The sequence below is a fragment of the Amblyomma mixtum genome, chromosome 3 (assembly GCF_055824585.1).
Source record: "Amblyomma mixtum isolate Tamu chromosome 3, ASM5582458v1, whole genome shotgun sequence".
NCBI lineage: Eukaryota > Metazoa > Arthropoda > Arachnida > Ixodida > Ixodidae > Amblyomma > Amblyomma mixtum.
Window position 1 is genome coordinate 221,884,539 of NC_143014.1, and position 19,252 is coordinate 221,903,790.

Sequence of the window (19,252 nt, forward strand, 5' to 3'; positions counted from 1 at the left end):
CTTTTTTGGCAAAGAAATTTTCGCCAATCTTTACTAGGGCGCCGTGCGTGACCGCAGACTCTTCCTTCTTTCCTCGCAGGACCTTCTGGAATCCAGCTCGGCTTGCTGATGACATTCGGCATCTAAGCTCATTCAATGGGATCTTTTGTTGTAGCGAATAAAGTTGCTTTTCGGCTTCTACTTTTTGCAGCTTGTCACATAAAATTCCTTCTGTAAGTTCTGGTTATAGGGCACTTTTTTATCAGTTTTTTTTTTCATTGAAGCCCCTATTCCAGCACTGCATTTCTTTTTGGTATTCATTACCGCGCACAACGTGATGTTTAAGGAAAATAAATGGAGTTGTACGCAGTTGAGTGTTAAAAGTAGTAAATTTCGGAAAAATGCTATTGGTTCATGATACGAAATGTAAGACGCTGGAGTGATTTTTGTTATGGCCGCTATTTACTACGCCTTGCTGCTTTCCTTCGTGAAAAAAACCCGCTGTCTGTCGCATTGCCCTCTTCACGAATTTCACGGACCGGCCACTTTTGACTGAGGGCGGTGTGGAGGAAAGTGGTCCGTCCATATGTGCCTGCCTCGCCACTGTTTGCCGTCTCCACAAGCCGAGCAGGCTTGCGCTGTCCCTTGTCCCTGCGAACGCGGCACTCTCTCATAGGCAGCCTTTACGGTCTGATCTGAGCGCGTATAGATGTCGTCTGAAGGAGCACGTGCTTCTCGTCACGACTTCTATCTGAGGACAGGATGTTACTGCTGTTGCTCGCGGTTTCTTGAAGCTGCAGCATCGGGTCGAGGGGAGTTTTTCGACTGCGCACAAAGGTAATGTCCCTGCCCTTACTCTTGGTTTCTGACGATCCGTTCATCATCACCCGCACTGTAGTGCCTGTCTCCCCAACAGCTTTCCGCTTTGTCCCAGTCTGGCACGCACTTATGCCTGTCTGTTACCAGCCACATACCCCGCAGCTCCCTGCGCGTGGCATGCTGACCTATACCGCTTACAATATTTTTCGTTTTCCAAAAAGTGGAGTATTTTGTCGCCCAGCACCACATTAAATATAATTTCCCCAGTACACAATCCGGACGTTGAAGGGTTCAGCATTATAATCGGTTCTTAATTATGATGAAGTTTATTAAACAGGTCCAGTTGATAATATTCCAAACTTCTTATCAGCAGACAAGAGTACTGCCTCTGAAGTTTTATAATGACAGATCCGTTGCGGTTGCTGCGCCTAAACTGAACGCAGTCGAAACCTCCTGCATTCAGGTGGACAACACTGCAAGAAAAAACTGCTCTTCTCTAACACATGCCTGGTCACGTGGTTTTCCGGCTCAAGAAAATTTCGGTGCATATTAACCACGACGTTAGGTAAGATATAAAATGTCTTTTTATTGCCACTCCAGCCGGAGATCCTCGCCGTCGCTGTAGTCAGCGCATTTATAACCAGTGGCGTTTTTTCCGAAGATGCTGCCCTGAACAAGGTCAGCAAGAAGGACGAGGTAAAAGACGTTTATTCACGCGGAGGCTTCCAAAATGGTGGCGTGGGACTCTGCGGGCTCGGTGTTCACGGCGCCGGCGTGGGCGCCGGGCTCGTCGGCACCGGTCTAGCCGGTGATGGGCTTAGTGGAGTTGGTCATGGGGCTCCTGGTGTAGGGGGAGCTTGCGCAGCTGGTGCCGATTGCGGTGAAGCCGGTCGCGCTGGAGCTGGTCTCGGTGGTGCTGGTCATGACAGTGCTGGGCTAGGAAGCCCGGCTCTCATCGGCAGTGGAGTCGTGGGAACTGGAGTTGTACGCCCCGGAGTCGTTGGCACCGCAGGACTCGTGGGAGCCTGTCCTGGCAGTGGCATCGATGGCGCTTTCCAGGCAGGATACGGCAGTTCTGCTGGAGCTACTCTGACAAGGTACAAGGGTGGTGCATCTGGGCACAACCAGGGATCGCGAGAGTTCGCTGGCAGAGCTTCAAGCAGCTACTTGACGCATACAGTAACAACCGCGCTTACAGCCACAGCTCGGGATTCTCTTTTGGCGATAGCTAGTGCTTCGGCTGAGGCCACAAGCAGGGCTGGTCCTATATAAACAATGGCGCGTTTGAACACAAGGCGGTCTTCGGGCAGTCCTCGGTCGGAAAGGAAGCCGCAGGTGGAGTTTATGGCGTTGGTGTGCATGGCTGAAGGCAACAACTTCCTTAGGGCACCACAGTCCCGCTTGAGTGGTGATTGAGGCATTGATCAAGTAGAGGAGGCAGTGCGAGCTAAGTTCTTATATTACTGATATGGTTTTCTCAGGAGCGCGGAGATGAGGTCACACTTAGAGCGCAACTCTTAAGCGCCCGTTCCTGCGTTCCGCGTCGTAGTCGGCGTGGGCGTAGTCGTCGGCTTTCTCGGCGTAAGTGGCAGAGCGAGACGCGACCTGGAAGGTGGCTGCCCTGGGATGATCCCGGATAGTGTCAGTGGTGGAAGCGGTGGCAGCTGTCAGCGTTGGCAGCTGGCGTGTAAAGAGCTGCGTGAAAATTTTGGACCTACCGACTATCGCAGTCATCTGCAATTTTTTTTGAGACTCTTGAAAAGTGAGCTTTGCAGCCCTGCTGGAACTTGCCTTTTCGATTGCAGAAATTGGCTTTTCTCTTCATCATGCTGTAGTCCGCACTACGCTCTATTGCGCAATGAAGTATCTTTTTTCTGAAAACCTCGTCGTTCACTTGTATACGCTATTCGGCCACCAAAACTTTAATATGTGGCCCTTGCGTTTATCGCAGGGTTATTTAATAAAAACTAGTGCCCTGTAGGAGGTAGCGCGCAGGGGTTTCTTGATGTCCTTTTTTGGCAAAGAAATTTTCGGCAATCTGTACTAGGGCGCCTAGCGTGACCGCAGACTCTTCCTTCTTTCCTCGCAGGACCTTCTGGAATCCAGCTCGGCTTGCTGAAGACATTCGACATCTAAGCTCATTCAATGGGATCTTTTGTTGTAGCGAATAAAGTGTCTTTTCGGCTTCTACTTTTTGCAGGTTGTCACATAAAATTCCTTCTTTAAATGCTGGTTACAAGGCCCCTTTTTTTCTGTTTTTTTTCATTGAAGCCCCTATTCCAGCGCTGCACTTCTTTTTGGTATTCATCACCGCGCACAACGTGATGTTTATGGAAAATAAATGAAGTTGTACGCAGTTGAGTGTTAAAAGTAGTAAATTTCCGAAAAATGCTATTGGTTCACGATACGAAATGTAAGAATTTTTGTTATGGCCGCTATTTACTACGCCTTGCTGCATTCATGCGTGAAAAAACCAGCTGTCTGCCGAATTGCACTCTTCACAAATTTCGCGGACCGGCCACTTTTGACTGAGGGCGATGTGGAGGAAAGTGGTCCGTCCATATGTGCCTGCCTCGCCACTGTTTGCCGTCTCCACAAGCCGAGCAGGCTTGCGCTGTCCCTTGTCCCCGCGAACGCGGCACTCTCTTATAGGCAGCCTTTACGGTCTGATCTGAGCGCGTATAGATGTCGTCTGAAGGAGCACGTGCTTCTCGTCACGACTTTTATCTGAGGACAGGATGTTACCGCTGTTGCTGGCGGTTTCTTGAAGCTGCGGTGTCGGGTCGAGGGGAGTTTTTCGACTGGGCACAAAGGTAATGTCCCTGCCATTACGCTTGGTTTCTGACGATCCGTTCATCATCACCCGCACTGTAGTGCCTGTCTCCCCAACGGCTTTCCGCTTTGTCCCAGTCTGGCGCGCACTTATGCCTGTCTGTTATCAGCCACATACCCCGCAGCTCCCTGCGCGTGGCATGCTGACCTATACCGCTTACAATATTTTTCGTTTTTCAAAAAGTGGAGTGTTTTGTCGCCCAGCACCACATTTAATATAATTTTCCCAGTACACATTCCGGACGTTGAAGGGTTCAGCATTATAATCGGTTCTTCATTATGATGAAGTTTATTAAACAGGTGCAGTTGATAATATTCCGCACTTCTTATCAGCAGACAAGAGTACTGCCTCTGAAGTTTTATAATGACAGATCCGTTGCGGTTGCTGCGCCTAAACTGAAAGCAGTTGAAACCTCCTGCATTCAGGTGAACAACACTGCAAGAAAAAACTGCTCTTCTCTAACACATGCCTGGTCACGTGGTTTTCGGGCTAAAGAAAATTTCGGTGCATATTAACCACGATGTTAGCTAAGATATAAAATGTCTTTTTATTGCCACTCCAGCCGGAGATCCTCGCCGTCGCTGTAGTCAGCGCAATTATAACCAGTGGCGTTTTTCCGAAGATGCTGCCCTGAACAAGGTCAGCAAGAAGGACGAGGTAAAAGACGTTTATACACGCGGAGGCATCCAAAATGGTGGCGTAGGACTCTGCGGGCTCGGTGTTCACGCCGCCGGCGTGGGCGCCGGGCTCGTCGGCGCCGCTCTAGCCGGTGATGGGCTTGGTGGAGTTGGTCATGCGGCCCCTGGTGTAGGCGCAGCTTGCGCAGCTGGTGCCGGTTGCGGTGAATCCGGTCGCGCTGGAGCTGGTCTTGGTGGTGCTGGTCATGACAGTGCTGGGCTAGGAAGCCCGGCTCTCATCGGCAGTGGAGTCGTGGGACCTGGAGTTGTACGCCCCGGAGTCGTTGGCACCACAGGACTCGTGGGAGCCGGTCCTGGCAGTGGCATCGGTGGCGCTTTCCAAGCAGGATACGGCAGTTCCGCTGGAGCTACTCTGACAAGGTACAAGGGTGGTGCATCTGGGCACATCCAGGGATCGCGAGAGTTCGCTGCCAGAGCATCAAGCAGCTACTTGACGCATACAGTAAAAACCGCGCTTACAGCCACAGCTCGGGATTCTCTTTTGGCGATAGCTAGTGCTTCGGCTAAGGCCACAAGCAGGGCTGGTCCTATTGAAACAACGGCGCGTCCGAACACAAGGCGGTCTTCGGGCAGTCCTCGGTCGGAAAGGAAGCCGCAGGTGGAGTTGATGGCGTTGGTGTGCATGGCTGAAGGCAACAACTTCCTTCGGGCACCACAGTCCCGCTTGAGTGGTGATTGAGGCATTGATCAAGTAGAGGAGGCACTGCGAGCTAAGTTCTTATATTACTGATATGGTTTTCTCAGGCGCGCGTAGACGAGGTCACACTTAGAGCGCAGCTCTTAAGCGCCTGTTCCTGCGTTCCACGTCGTAGTCGGCGTGGGCGTAGTCGTCGGCTTTCTCGGCGTAAGTGGCAGAGCGAGACGCGACCTGGAAGGCGGCTGCCCTGGGATGATCCCGGATAGTGTCAGTGGTGGAAGCGGTGGCAGCTGTCAGCGTTGGCAGCTGGCGTGTAAAGAGCTGCGTGAAAATTTTGGACCTACCGACTATCGCAGTCATCTGCATTTTTTTTAGACTCTTCAAAAGTGAGCATTGCAGCCCTGCTGGAACTTGCCTTTTTGATTGCGGAAATTGGTTTTTCTCTTCATCATGCTGTAGTCCGCACCAAACTCTATTGCGCAATGAAGTATCTTTCTTCTGAAAACCTCGTCGTGCACTTTTATACGCTATTCGGCCACCAAAACTTTAATATGTGGCCCTTGCGTTTATCGCAGGGTTATTTAATAAAAACTAGTGCCCTGTCGCAGGTAGCGCGCAGGGGTTTCTTGACGTCCTTTTTTGGCAAAGAAATTTTCGGCAATCTGTACTAGGGCGCCGTGCGTGACCGCAGACTCTTTCTTCTTTCCTCGCAGGACCTTCTGGAATCCAGCTCGGCTTGCTGAAGACATTCGGCATCTAAGCTCATTCAATGGGATCTTTTGTTGTAGCGAATAAAGTTGCTTTTCGGCTTCTACTTTTTGCAGGTTGTCACATAAATTTCCTTCTGTAAATGCTGGTTATAGGGCCCCTTTTTTTATCTTTTTTTTTCATTGAAGCCCCTATTCCAGCGCTGCACTTCTTTTTGGTATTCATTACCGCGCACAACGTGATGTTTAAGGAAAATAAATGAAGTTGTACGCAGTTGAGTGTTAAAAGTAGTAAATTTCCGAAAAATGCTATTGGTTCATGATACGAAATGTATGACGCTGGATTGATTTTTCTTATGGCCGCTATTTACTACGCCTTGCTGCTTTCCTTCGTGAAAAAAAACCCGCTGTCTGCCGAATTGCACTCTTCACGAATTTCACGGACCGGCCACTTTTGACTGAGGGCGATGTGGAGGAAAGTGGTCCGTCCATATGTGCCTGCCTCGCCACTGTTTGCCGTCTCCACAAGCCGAGCAGGCTTGCGCTGTCCCTTGTCCTCGCGAACGCGCCACTCTCTTATAGGCAGCCTTTACGGTCTGATCTGAGCGCGTATAGATGTCGTCTGAAGGAGCACGTGCTTCTCGTCACGACTTTTATCTGAGGACAGGATGTTACCGCTGTTGCTGGCGGTTTCTTGAAGCTGCGGTGTCGGGTCGAGGGGAGTTTTTCGACTGGGCACAAAGGTAATGTCCCTGCCATTACTCTTGGTTTCTGACGATCCGTTCATCATCACCCGCACTGTAGCGCCTGTCTCCCCAACGGCTTTCCGCTTTGTCCCAGTCTGGCGCGCACTTATGCCTGTCTGTTATCAGCCACATACTCCGCAGCTCCCTGCGCGTGGCATGCTGGCCTATACCGCTTACAATATTTTTCGTTTTTCAAAAAGTGGAGTGTTTTGTCGCCCAGCACCACATTCAATATAATTTTCCCAGTACACATTCCGGACGTTGAAGGGTTCAGCATTATAATCGGTTCTTCATTATGATGAAGTTTATTAAACAGGTGCAGTTGATAATAGCCCTCATTTCTTATCAGCAGACAAGAGTACTGCCTGTGAAGTTTTATAATGACAGATCCGTTGCGGTTGCTGCGCCTAAACTGAAAGGAGTTGAAACCTCCTGCATTCAGGTGAACAACACTGCAAGAAAAAACTGCTCTTCTCTAACACATGCCTGGTCACGTGGTTTTCCGGCTAAAGAAAATTTCGGTGCATATTAACCACGATGTTAGCTAAGATATAAAATGTCTTTTTATTGCCACTCCAGCCGGAGATCCTCGCCCTCGCTGTAGTCACCGCATTTATAACCAGAGGCGTTTTTTCCGAACATGCTGCCCTGAACAAGGTCAGCAAGAAGGACGAGGTAAAAGACGTTTATTCACGCGGAGGCTTCCAAAATGGTGGCGTAGGACTCTGCGGGCTCGGTGTTCACGGCGCCGGCGTGGGCGCCGGGCTCGTCGGCGCCGGTCTAGCCAGTGATGGGCTTTGTGGAGTTGGTCATGGGGCCCCTGGTGTAGGGGGAGCTTGCGCAGCTGGTTCCGGTTGCGGTGAAGCCGGTCGCATTGGAGCTGGTCTCGGTGGTGCTGGTCATGACAGTGCTGGGCTAGGAAGCCCGGCTCTCATCGGCAGTGGAGTCGTGGGACCTGGAGTTGTACGGCCCGAAGTCGTTGGCACCGCAGGACTCGTGGGAGCCTGTCCTGGCAGTGGCATCGGGGGCGCTTTCCATGCAGGATACGGCAGTTCTGCAGGAGCTACTCTGACAAGGTACAAGGGTGGTGCACCTGGGCACAACGAGGGATCGCGAGAGTTCGCTGGCAGAGCTTGAAGCAGCTACTTGATGCATACAGTAACAACCGCGCTTAGAGCCACAGCTCGGGATTCTCTTTTGCGATAGCTAGTGCTTCGGCTAAGGCCACAAGCAGGGCTGGTCCTATTGAAACAACGGCGCGTCCGAACACAAGGCGGTCTTCGGGCAGTCCTCGGTCGGAAAGGAAGCCGCAGTTGGAGTTGGAGGCGTTGGTGTGCATGGCTGAAGGCAAGAACTTCCTTAGGGCACCACATTCCCGCTTGAATGGTGATTGAGGCATTGATCAAGAAGAGGAGACACTGCGAGCTAAGTTCTTATATTATTGATATGGTCTTTTCAGGAGCGCAGAGACGAGGTCACACTTAGAGCGCAGCTCTTAAGCGCCCGTTCCTGCGTTCCGCGTCGTAGTCGGCGTGGGCGTAGTGGTCGGCTTTCTCGGCGTGCGTGGCAGAACGAAACACGACCTGGAAGGCGGCTTCCGTGGGAGGATCCCGGATATTGTTAGTGTTGGAAGCGGTGGCAGCTGTCGGTGTTGGCCGCTGGCGTGTAAAGAGCTGCGTGCAAATTTTGGACCTACCGACTATCGCAGTCATCTGCAATTTTTTTTTAGACTCTTGAAAAGTGAGCTGTGGAGCCGTGCTGGAACTTGCCTATTCGATTGCAGAAATTGGTTTTTCTGGTCATCATTCTGTAGTCTGCACCACACGTACTCTATTGCGCCATGAAGTATCTTTCTTCTGAAAACCTCGTCGTTCACTTGTATACGCTATTCGGCCACCAAAACTTTAATAAGTGGCCCATGCGTTTACCGCAGGGTTATTTAATAAAAACTAGTGCCCTGTAGCAGGTAGCGCGCAGGGGTTTCTTAATGTCCTTTTTTGGCAAAGAAATTTTCGGCAATCTGTACTAGGGCGCCGTGCGTGACCGCAGACTCTTCCTTCTTTCCTCGCAGGACCTTCGGGAATCCAGCTCGGCTTGCTGAAGACATTCGGCATCTAAGCTCATTCAATGGGATCTTTTGTTGTAGCGAATAAAGTTGCCTTTCGGCTTCTACTTTTTGCAGGTTGTCACATAAAATTCCTTCTGTGAATGCTTGTTAAAGGGCCTTTTTTTAATTGTTTTTTTCATTGAAGCCCCTTTTCCAGCGCTGCACTTCTTTTTGGTATTCATTACCGCGTACAACGTGATGTTTAAGGAAAATAAATGAAGTTGTACGCAATTGAGTGTTAAAAGTAGTAAATTTCCGAAAAATGCTATTGGTTCATGATACGAAATGTAAGACGCTGGAGTGATTTTTGTTATGGCCGCTATTTACTACGCCTTGCTGCTTTCCTGCGTGAAAAAAACCCGATGTCTGCCGCATTGCCCTCTTCACAAATTTCACGGACGGGCCACTTTTGACTGAGGGCGATGTGGAGGAAAGTTGTCCGTCCATATGTGCCTGCCTCGCCACTGTTTGCCGTCTCCACAAGCCGAGCAGGCTTGCGCTGTCCCTTGTCCCCGCGAACGCGGCACTCTCTTATAGGCAGCCTTTACGGTCTGATCTTAGCGCGTATAGATGTCGTCTGAAAGAGCACGTGCTTCTCGTCACGACTTCTATCTGAGGACAGGATGTTACCGCTGTTGCTGGCGGTTTCTTGAAGCTGCGGTGTCGGGTCGAGGGGAGTTTTTCGACTGCGCACAAAGGTAATGTCCCTGCCCTTACTCTTGGTTTCTGACGATCCGTTCATCATCATCCGCACTGTAGTGCCTGTCTCCCCAACAGCTTTCCGCTTTGTCGCAGTCTGCCGCGCACTTATGCCTGTCTGTTACCAGCCACATACCCCGCAGCTCCCTGCGCGTGGCATGCTGACCTATACCGCTTACAATATTTTTCGTTTTTCAAAAAGTGGAGTGTTTTGTCGCCCAGCACCACATTTAATATAATTTTCCCAGTACACAATCCGGACGTTGAAGGGTTCAGCATTATAATCGGTTCTTAATTATGATGAAGTTTATTAAACAGGTGCAGTTGATAATATTCCGCACTTCTTATCAGCAGACAAGAGTACTGCCTCTGAAGTTTTATAATGACAGATCCGTTGCGGTTGCTGCGCCTAAACATAAGCAGTTGAAACCTCCTGCATTCAGGTGGACAACACTGCAAGAAAAAACTGCTCTTCTCTAACACATGCCTGGTCACGTGGTTTTGCGGCTAAAGAAAATTTCGGTGCATATGAACCATGATGTTAGCTAAGATATAAAATGTCTTCGCCGTCGCTGTAGTCAGCGCATTTATAACCAGTGGCGTTTTTTCCGAAGATGCTGCCCTTAACAAGGTCAGCAAGAAGGACGAGGTAAAAGACGTTTATTCACGCGGAGGCTTCCAAAATGGTGGCGTAGGACTCTGCGGGCGCGGTGTTCACGGCGCCGGCGTGGGCGCCGGGCTCGTCGGCGCCGGTCTAGCCGGTGGTGGGCTTAGTGGATTTGGTCATGGGGCTCCTGGTGTAGGGGGAGCTTGCGCAGCTGGTGCCGGTTGCGGTGAAGCCGGTCGCGCTGGAGCTGGTCTCGGTGGTGCTGGTCATGACAGCGCTGGGCTAGGAAGCCCGGCTCTCATCGGCAGTGGAGTCGTGGGAACTGGAGTTGTACGCCCCGGAGTCGTTGGCACCGCAGAACTCGTGGGAGCCTGTCCTGGATGTGGCATCGGTGGCGCTTTCCAGGCAGGATACGGCAGTTCTGCTGGAGCTACACTGACAAGGTACAAGGGTGGTGTATCTGTGCACAACCAGGGATCGCGAGAGTTCGCTGGCAGAGCTTCTAGCAGCTACTTGACGCATACAGAAACAACCGAACTTACAGCCACAGCTCGGGATTCTCTTTCAGCGATAGCTAGTGCTTCGGCTAAGGCCACAAGCAGGGCTCGTCCGTTTGAAACAACGGCGCGTCCGAACACAAGGCGGTCATCGGGCAGACCTCGATCGGAAAGGAAGCCGCAGGTGGAGTTGATGGCGTTGGTGTGGATGGCTGAAGGCAACAACTTCCTTAGGGCATCACAGTCCCGCTTGAGTGGTGATTGAGGCATTGATCAAGTAGAGGAGGCACTGCGAGCTAAGTTCTTATATTACTGCTATGGTTTCCTCAGGAGCGCGGGGATGAGGTCATACTTAGAGCGCAGCTCTTAAGCGCCCGTTCCTCCGTTCCGCGTCGTAGTCCGCGTGGGCGTAGTTGTCGGCTTTCTCGGAGTAAGTGGCAGAGCGAAACGCGACCTGGAAGGCGGCTGCCCTGGGAAGATCCCGGATAGTGTCAGTGGTGGAAGCGGTGGCAGCTGTCAGCGTTGGCAGCTGGCGTGTAAAGAGCTGCGTGAAAATTTTGGAGCTATCGACTATCGCAGTCATCTGCAATTTTTTTTTAGACTCTTGAAAAGTGAGCTGTGCAGCCGTGCTGGAACTTGCCTATTCGATTGCAGAAATTGGTTTTTCTGGTCATCATTCTGTAGTCTGCACCACACTCTATTGCGCAATGAAGTATCTTTTTTCTGAAAACCTCGTCGTTCAATTGTATACGCTATTCGGCCACCAAAACTTTAATATGTGGTCCTTGCGTTTATCGCAGGGTTATTTAATAAAAACTAGTGCCCTGTCGCAGGTAGCGCGCAGGTGTTTCTTGATGTCCTTTTTTGACAAAGAAATTTTCGGCAATCTTTTCTAGGGCGCCGTGCGTGACCGCAGACTCTTCCTTCTTTCCTCGCGGCACCTTCTGGAATCGAGCTCGGCTTGCTGAAAACATTCTGCATCTGAGCACAGTCACTTGGATCTTTCGTTGTAGCGAATAAAGTTGCCTTTCTGCTTCTACTTTTTCCAGGTTGTCACATAAAATTGCTTCTGTAAATGCAGGTTATAGGGGATTTTTTTCTGTTTTTTTTCATTGAAGCCCCTATTTCCAGCGCTGCACTTTTTTTGCTATTCATGACCGTGCACAACGTGATGTTTAATTAAAATAAATGAAGTTGTACTCAGTTGAGTGTTAAAAGTAGTAAATTTCCGAAAAATGCTATTGGTTCATGATACGAAATGTAAGACGCTGGAGTGATATTTGTTATGGATGTTATTTACTACGCCTTGCTGCTTTCCTGCGTGAAAAAACCCGCTTTCTGCCGTATTGCTCTCTTCCCGAATTTTAAGGACCGGCCACTTGACTGATGGCGCGGCACAGGAAAGTGGTCCGTCCATATATGCTTCCCTCTCCACTCATCGTCGAGTCCATAATCCGTTAAGGCTTGCGCTGACTCTTGTTCCCGCGAACGCGCCGCTCTCTTGTAGGCAGCGTTGTCCGGTCTCATCTGAGCGCGTATAGCTGGCGTCGGAAGGGACACGTGCTTCTCGTCGCGACTTCTTTCGGATTGCAGGATGCGCTGCTGTTGCCGACGGTTCGTTGAAGGTACAGTGTCGGGTCGAGGGTAGTTTTTCGACTGCGCACAAAGGTAATGTTCCTGACATCACTCTTCGTTTCCGACTATCCGTTGATCATAACCCGCACTGTAGTGCCTCTCTCCCCAACGGCTCTCCGCTTTACCCACAGTCTGGCGCCCACGTATGACTCCCTGTTACTAGCCACATAGCCCCGCACCGTCCTCCGCATCGAAAGCTAATGTATTGACCTCTTACAATAGTTTTCTTTTTTGAACAAGTGAAGTATTTTCTCACCCAGCACCACACTTGAAAAATTTTCTGAGTACACATTCCGGACGTTGAAGGGGTCAGTATTATTACCGGTTCTCCATTATGATGAAGTTTATTAGAGAGGTGCAGTTGATAATAGCCCTCATCTCTTATCAGCAGGCAAGAGTACTGCCGCTGAAGTTTTATAATGACACACCCTTTGCACTTCCGGCGCCTAAACTGAAAGCAGTTCAAATTTCATGCACTCAGGTCAACAACGCAGCTAGAAAAAGTGCTCGTCTTCTCTAACTGGTGCCTAGTCACGTGAATTTTCGGTGAAAAAAATTTCGGTGCATATCAACCATGATATCAGCTAAGATCACAAATGTGTTTTTATTGCTACTCCAGGTGCAAATATTCTCTGTGGCTGTACTCACCACCCTTGTGGCCAGTAACGTTTTTGCCGGTGTTGTGCTAGCTTGCCGAATTTCTCCTTCTTGTTTTCTGTGCCTGCTCCTGTTATAGGGTGATTGGGGGCGGGACGACGGCTTAATGTCTACCTCTTCTCCCGGCCAAGGGTTTTCCCCTTGGTCGGCCTCTCTTCCACAGGACCAGCTCCCAATCGATGTCTTTTTTCGCAGTGGAGTAACCAGCATTCCTGTGGCTTTAGTTCCTGCTGATGGAGGCTCGATTCGTTTGAACAACCCGGAAGCAGTGCAGGTGGCCCTTCAGACTACATCGCCTCACTACATGCGAATCACAGAAGTGCGGCAGTTCGGCAGGGGTGGGATATTGTGCAGGTCACCGGACAAGGATTGTGTCGCCGACCTTTTGAAGTGTACCTTCTTCGCCAACCACCCGGTGAGCGCATTTATTCCGCCTCATCTAGCATGTTCCAAGGGCTTAGTCCGAGGTGTTGACTCTCGATTGAGCCCTTCGGAAACGCTGGAGAACCTCTCGTCTGCGGGCGTCATTGCGGTCCATCGTTGCAGCAGAATGGTAGAGGGGGTGAAAATACCTACAGAGTCCGTCATAGCCACTTTCGCAGGAGTAGTGTGCCCTTCAGAAATCAAAGTGTGGCCACTAGTGTTTCGAGTTGACGCATTTAACTCTCGTCCCCTTCAGTGTCAGAACTGTTGGAGATTTGGCCACAGCGCCAAAGCCTGCAAATCGGGCTCACGATGCTGTGCATGCGGCGAAAGCCATGCTAGAGAAGAATGCCCTGAACAGCAAGAAAAATGTTGCCTGTGTGGTGGTGCCCACTCTGCCAACTGTCCTGATTGTCCTGCACGAGCTCAAGAAGTGCAAGTTTTATAGATTATAGATAAACGTCGATGCACGCGACGAGAGGCCTTTGCCGCAGTCAAAGATAGAGCCTCATGTTATTCTAGTGCGGCTGCCAAATATCCACCTGCAATGGACGCCTTTTGGACACAAGCCATTACCGCTGCGGTTGAAAAAGCAGTGGCGAATGCAATGGAACGCATTGTGGAAACTGTATCCACGTGCATTTCACAGGTAGTAGCTACCCAGATGACTAATCTGCTGCAAGCGCACGCCGCTCCGCTCTTGTCCTCTATGGTTTCGGCTGCTCCTCCACCATCTGTAGACATCAATAGCGCTCTACAGGGCCAAAGTCAGCATGAGCGACAAATGACTCCTGAAAAACCTCTCCCGAACAGCGTTAAGGACGCATCCTCTGATGAATGTGTTGAGATGGAATTCGATACCCGCGCCCAAAAACGAAGTGGGTCTCCTTTGAGTGTTCCGGATCCATCTTGTCACCAGTCCAAGTCCAAGAAAAGTCATGCAAATCAAAATCCTAAGACCAGGATTCTCGAAGCGGCAGTTGCCGCTGCAGCACTCCCGCCAAGATAGGGTCGTTAAGTGTTCTCCAATGGAATTGCCGATCTATATCCTCAGCTTCAACAGATTTAATATGCCTATGCAATCAACTTCAACCGGATGTAATTGCGTTACAGGAAACATGGCTTACTACAGATATTAATTATCATCTTAAACATTTCCGTTCGTTCCGGCTAGACAGGTCTTCACGAGGGGGAGGGTTGTTGTTGCTGATTTCCTTAAAGTTTTGTCACAGGGCCTTGATTTCTTTTCAGTATGCGGACAGTCAGTGCGAAATACTTGCGGTTGATCTCAATATCCCAGGTCAACAGCCCTTTACTGTAGCTAACGCATATTTCCATTCAGGTGTGCATGACACTCGGCCCCTTGACTCATTGATGTCTAGCAGCAGATCTCAGGTTTTATTAGTTGGGGATTTTAATTCGCACCACGTGACGTGGGGGTTTAAAACAGATTGTTTCGGCTCTAGACTATTTGATTGGGTTTGCGACAACAACATAGTCTGCAACAACTCAGGAATCCCTACATTTGTACGTGATATGTGCCGGTCTGTGTTAGACTTAACTTTTTCCTCCCCAGGAGTCTCTGTCACGTCTTGGGCGCCTGTTGACTGCGCGACAAACAGTGATCATCTACCGATTAGTTTCAGGGTTGCGTGTAACTTAACTCTTCCCGAACGACAACAGCGCACCTTCATAAATTACAGTCGCTTTAAAGACACTCTCAAATCAGCTCTCACAAGCGATTCGGACCGAAACACCCCTACAAATTCCGAATGTAAAGCTACACATATATGCACAGTGTTGGAACGCGCAAGACAACAGTCTCAATTCATTGTCACAGGATCCAAGGATGCATTCACCAATAATTGGTGGAATGCAGAGTGCACGCGTGCCTATAGACGGCGGAAAGCAGCCTGGAAGAAACTCCTCCTAAATCAATGCCCGAAAAATTGGTTAGATTATAAGTATTTCGCAGCAACATTTAAGCGCACTATCTCCCGCGCGAAGGAGGAGTATATTACAAGTCATTATGATTTCCTTTCTCAGTCAGGGAATAAACGGGCCTTGTTTAATTTTATGAGGAGAAGGAAAGTGATTCCACCGGCTGTCAATATTGAATCCCTCGTTCAATCCCCTGCTGACATCGCTAAGGCCTTAGAGGGAATTGCGGGTGGCCTAGAACGTCGATTCACATCTGAACTTCATTCTCCACCTACATTCTCATGCATCTCAAGTGATTTCATTGAGGTCACTATGTCTGAGCTTTCGCAAATCGTTCTGCGCTTATCACCAGCGGCTCCTGGCCCCGATAAGGTCACTACATCTATGATTAAAATTTTGTTTACCGAATCTCCTGAAGATCTATTGGCTCTGGTTAACCATTCCCTTAAAGGTCCATGGATACCCCATGAGTGGCGTCTTGCGGAAATAGTTCCACTACTTAAAAAACAAGGGGAGGGTTTCACTTCTGACAACATACGCCCGATTTCATTAACATCGAATTTAGTGAAATTGGTGGAACGGGTCCTGCTTCGTCATATCATGTATTTCATTTCTGCAAATGATATCTTGAATCCTTGTCAAATTGGTTTCAGGCCGGGCTGTTCGATTTGGTGTGCTCATACTGACCTTGAGAGCCGTATTAAATTAGCTCGCAGCACTAAACAGTTTGCCGCGCTTGTCACTCTGGATATCAGTAAAGCCTACGACAGCGTCGAGTACTCGATGCTGTTACACAGATTACAGGTCCTTAATTTCCCAAACTATTTCGTAGCCTGGATCTTTGCTTTCCTGGAAAACAGAGAATTTTATTGCTGCCGAAATGGTGTTTCTTCAAGGAAATTTCGACAGACAAGAGGTGTACCGCAAGGCTCAGTTCTTTCCCCTGTTCTTTTTTACATTTTTCTAAGCTCCATTCCATGCATCCATAATGTGACAACTTACGTGTACGCTGACGACATCGCATTTTTTGCTTCTGCAAAAGATATTCACTCTCTGTATCAGATCTTGCAGGATTACCTCAATATTCTTGACAACTGGTTAGGAAGTATTCATCTGTCCCTCAATGTGAACAAATGCGCCTTGTTGGTCTTCCCGGTTTCTCATCCTGTACATATCTGCGTTGCTTATAGAAATCATATAATTCCTCAGGTTCAAACAGTGAAGTATCTTGGAGTGATATATGACTCTACTCTTTCCTGGCGGGCTCACATTGAGCGAGTTTCTGTAAAAGCAGTTCGGGCCATTGGCATCCTGCGTCGGCTTTGCAGCGCTAGGTCAGGGATGAGAAGGCACACACTTCTGCTGATCTATAAAATGTATGTCCGCCCAATTTTGGAGTTAGGATGTGTTTTGTTCTCAGGAGCTCCTGCCTATAAACTGCGACCGCTTGTGCTTTTGGAGCGTGAGGCGTTGCGCCTCTGCTTGGGACTTCCAAAGTATGTAGCTAATGTTGTCCTGCACCTTGAGGCGCGAATTCCATCTTTATTAGCCAGATTTCGCCTTTTAACAGTCCAAACCTTTTTAAAATTGTGCGACTCTCCTCTCCACACATATAATGTAATATTTCTTAGTCAACCCGCAGTCTTTTTAAATGCCACCTGGTCTCGTTTGCATACTCCGCAGATATGTTTCGTGCAATCTCTCCTCGATCCCTTAAACATTAAGCTCACAGATATCCATCCACTGCATAACATCTCACCTTCAGTCAAGATTGCATTTGATAACATTTTCCCATTGAATGCCAAGCTCCAGCCCTTTCCTCTCCTTCACGGTTTGTTACAGGACCACCTAAGGTCCTTTCCTTTTCATATTCTCATTGCTACCGATGCCTTGCAGGATCGTGAAAAGGCAGGTGTGGGCATTTTTTCACCTGCATTGGGATGGTCCTTTTCTCTCCGTTTCCCTGACTTCACTCCAATTTATCTGGCCGAATTATTAGCTGTCATTCTAGCCTTACGTAAATTAGATCCTGCCGTTTCCCAAGTCATGGTTATGACGGACTCTCTATCTATTTACTTTTCATTATCATCACCCTCTGAGTCTCGGGCATTACGCCTCTTTAAGCAGCTGATCCCGCTCCATCTAAATTCGGTGAGGTTGCTTTGGGTACCGGGTCATGTGGGCATTCAGTTAAATGAGGTTGCTGATTCATTAGCAAGGGCCTCTCTCTGTGGCCCAATAAATGCTGTCCTGCCAACCTGCGCATATACAGCTGCGGTGAGGTTTCGCAGTTACACAATATTTCAGGAATTTTCAGCCTCGGCGCTTACTTCATCTCCCGAATATAACCACCTTCTGCACCCTTGGAGCAGCAAAGACTGGAGTTCCCGCAGACTGGAGGTCTCTTTCACGCGTTTGCGATGCCGAGTTCCTCTGCTAAATTTCTACCTTCACAGATCTGGTCTGGCGGTTTCTCCACTGTGCCCATTTTGTGCCGAGCCTGAGAGAGTGGATCACTACCTGCTGTTCTGCCGCCGATTCTCTTCTTTGAGGAGGCGCCTATTAGAAATTCCGTTTCACCAGCTGGGTCTGCCTGTGACCACTGCGGTTGTTCTTTCCTTTGGCGCTACTTCGCTTGGACGAAGCAACAGGAGTGCGCGCTGTGCAGTTCAAAAATTTCTTGTAGGAACACAGCGACTCCCATGGTAATGTAAATTTTATTTATTTATTTTTCTATTTGTTTTCATTTTTCTGATTATCAAACAGTTCATTTATTATTATTATTATTATTATTATTATTATTATTATTATTATTATTATTATTATTATTATTATTATTATTATTATTATATCTCTTTTTTTTCTGTCTCTCTTTCAGTCAATACAAAATTGAACCATTCCATATGATGCATTCAAATTTGCACACAAAGCCGTCGTCCCATCTTCGATCTCCCATCTAACAGGACCCCTTTCGTTGCGTCGTCCAATTTGTCAGCATATACCCTATTAATTCTCCTTTTCCTCTAAAGCTCCTAATCATTCCAACAGTTCTCCGCCTGTGTCTTGGCCACTCCCCCGTAGTGGGTATGTGCCATTCTACTTGAGGCCAACCAACAAACCAAGGTCGTGGCGTAGGACTCGGAGGCGTCGGTGTTCTGGGCGCAAGCGTGGGCGCCGGTCTGGTCGGCCCCGGTCTGCCTGGAGCTAGCCTGGATGGAGTTCCTCCTGGAGCAGCTGCTCTCCGGGGAGCAGGCCGAGCTGGCGCCGGTTTCTGGGGAGATGGTATCGGTGGAGCCGATCTTGGTGGTGCTGGTCTTACCAGTGCTGGGCATGGAAGCCTCGCCCGCAACGGGAGTGATGTCGCGGGTCTTGGATTTGTGGGCCCTGGAGTGATCGTCGCACGAGTACTCGCAAGCGCCGGTCATTGAAGTGGCATCGGCGGTGGTTTCCACCCAGGATCTGCCTCTTCTGCTGAAGCTACCCTGACAAGGTACAAAGGTGGTGCATCTGGGCACGACCAGGGATCGGGAGCGTTGGCTGGTGGAGCTTCAAACCGCAACTTTAATGCCTACAGTCACAACCGCGTTTGCAGCCGCAGCTCCGGCTTCTCTTCTAGCGATAGCAAGAGCTTCGGCTAAGGCCACAAGCAGGGCTCGTCCGGACTAAACAACGGCGCGACCGGACACCACGCCAGCTTTGGGCAGTCCTCGATCGGAAAGGGAGCCGAAGTTGGTGTTGGTGGCGTTGGTGTGCATGGCTGAAGGCAAGAACTTCCTTAGGGGACAACAGTCCCACTTTTGTGGTGATATAGGCATTGATCAGGTAGAGGAGGCACTGAAAGCTAGGTTATTGTATTATTGATATAGTTTTGTCCGGAGCGCGGAGAGGAGGTCAAATTTTGAGTGGAGCTCTTAAGCGCGCATTCGTATGTTCCGCATTGTAGTCGGCGTCAGCGTTGTCGGCGTAGCCGGATGTTCATATGGCTAAGCGAAACACGATCCGAAAGATGGCTGCCATAGCAAGATCTCGCATAGTGTCAGCTATGGCAGCGATGGCAGCTGTCAGCGGTGGCAGCTGGCGTGTAAAAAGCTGCCTGGAAATTGTGGGACCTACCGACTATCGCAGTCATCTGCAATTTTTTTTTTGAGACGCTTGAAAAGTGAGCTTTCCAGCCCTGCTGCAACTTCCTTTTTCGATTGCAGAAATATGTTTTTCTCTTCATCATGCTGTAGTGCACACCAGACTCTATTGCGCAATGAAGTATCTT

The 19,252-nt window shown here is 49.4% G+C and overlaps 3 pseudogenes; all 3 read left to right on the forward strand.

The window, feature by feature from the left end:
* The first annotated feature begins 819 nt into the window (after positions 1-819).
* Positions 820-2,165, forward strand: LOC149353773 (uncharacterized; annotated as a pseudogene).
* Positions 2,166-4,403: 2,238 nt separating this feature from the next.
* On the forward strand, positions 4,404-7,764 carry LOC149353774 (uncharacterized; annotated as a pseudogene).
* Positions 7,765-9,227: 1,463 nt separating this feature from the next.
* On the forward strand, positions 9,228-18,746 carry LOC149353775 (uncharacterized; annotated as a pseudogene).
* The last annotated feature ends 506 nt before the right edge of the window (positions 18,747-19,252 follow it).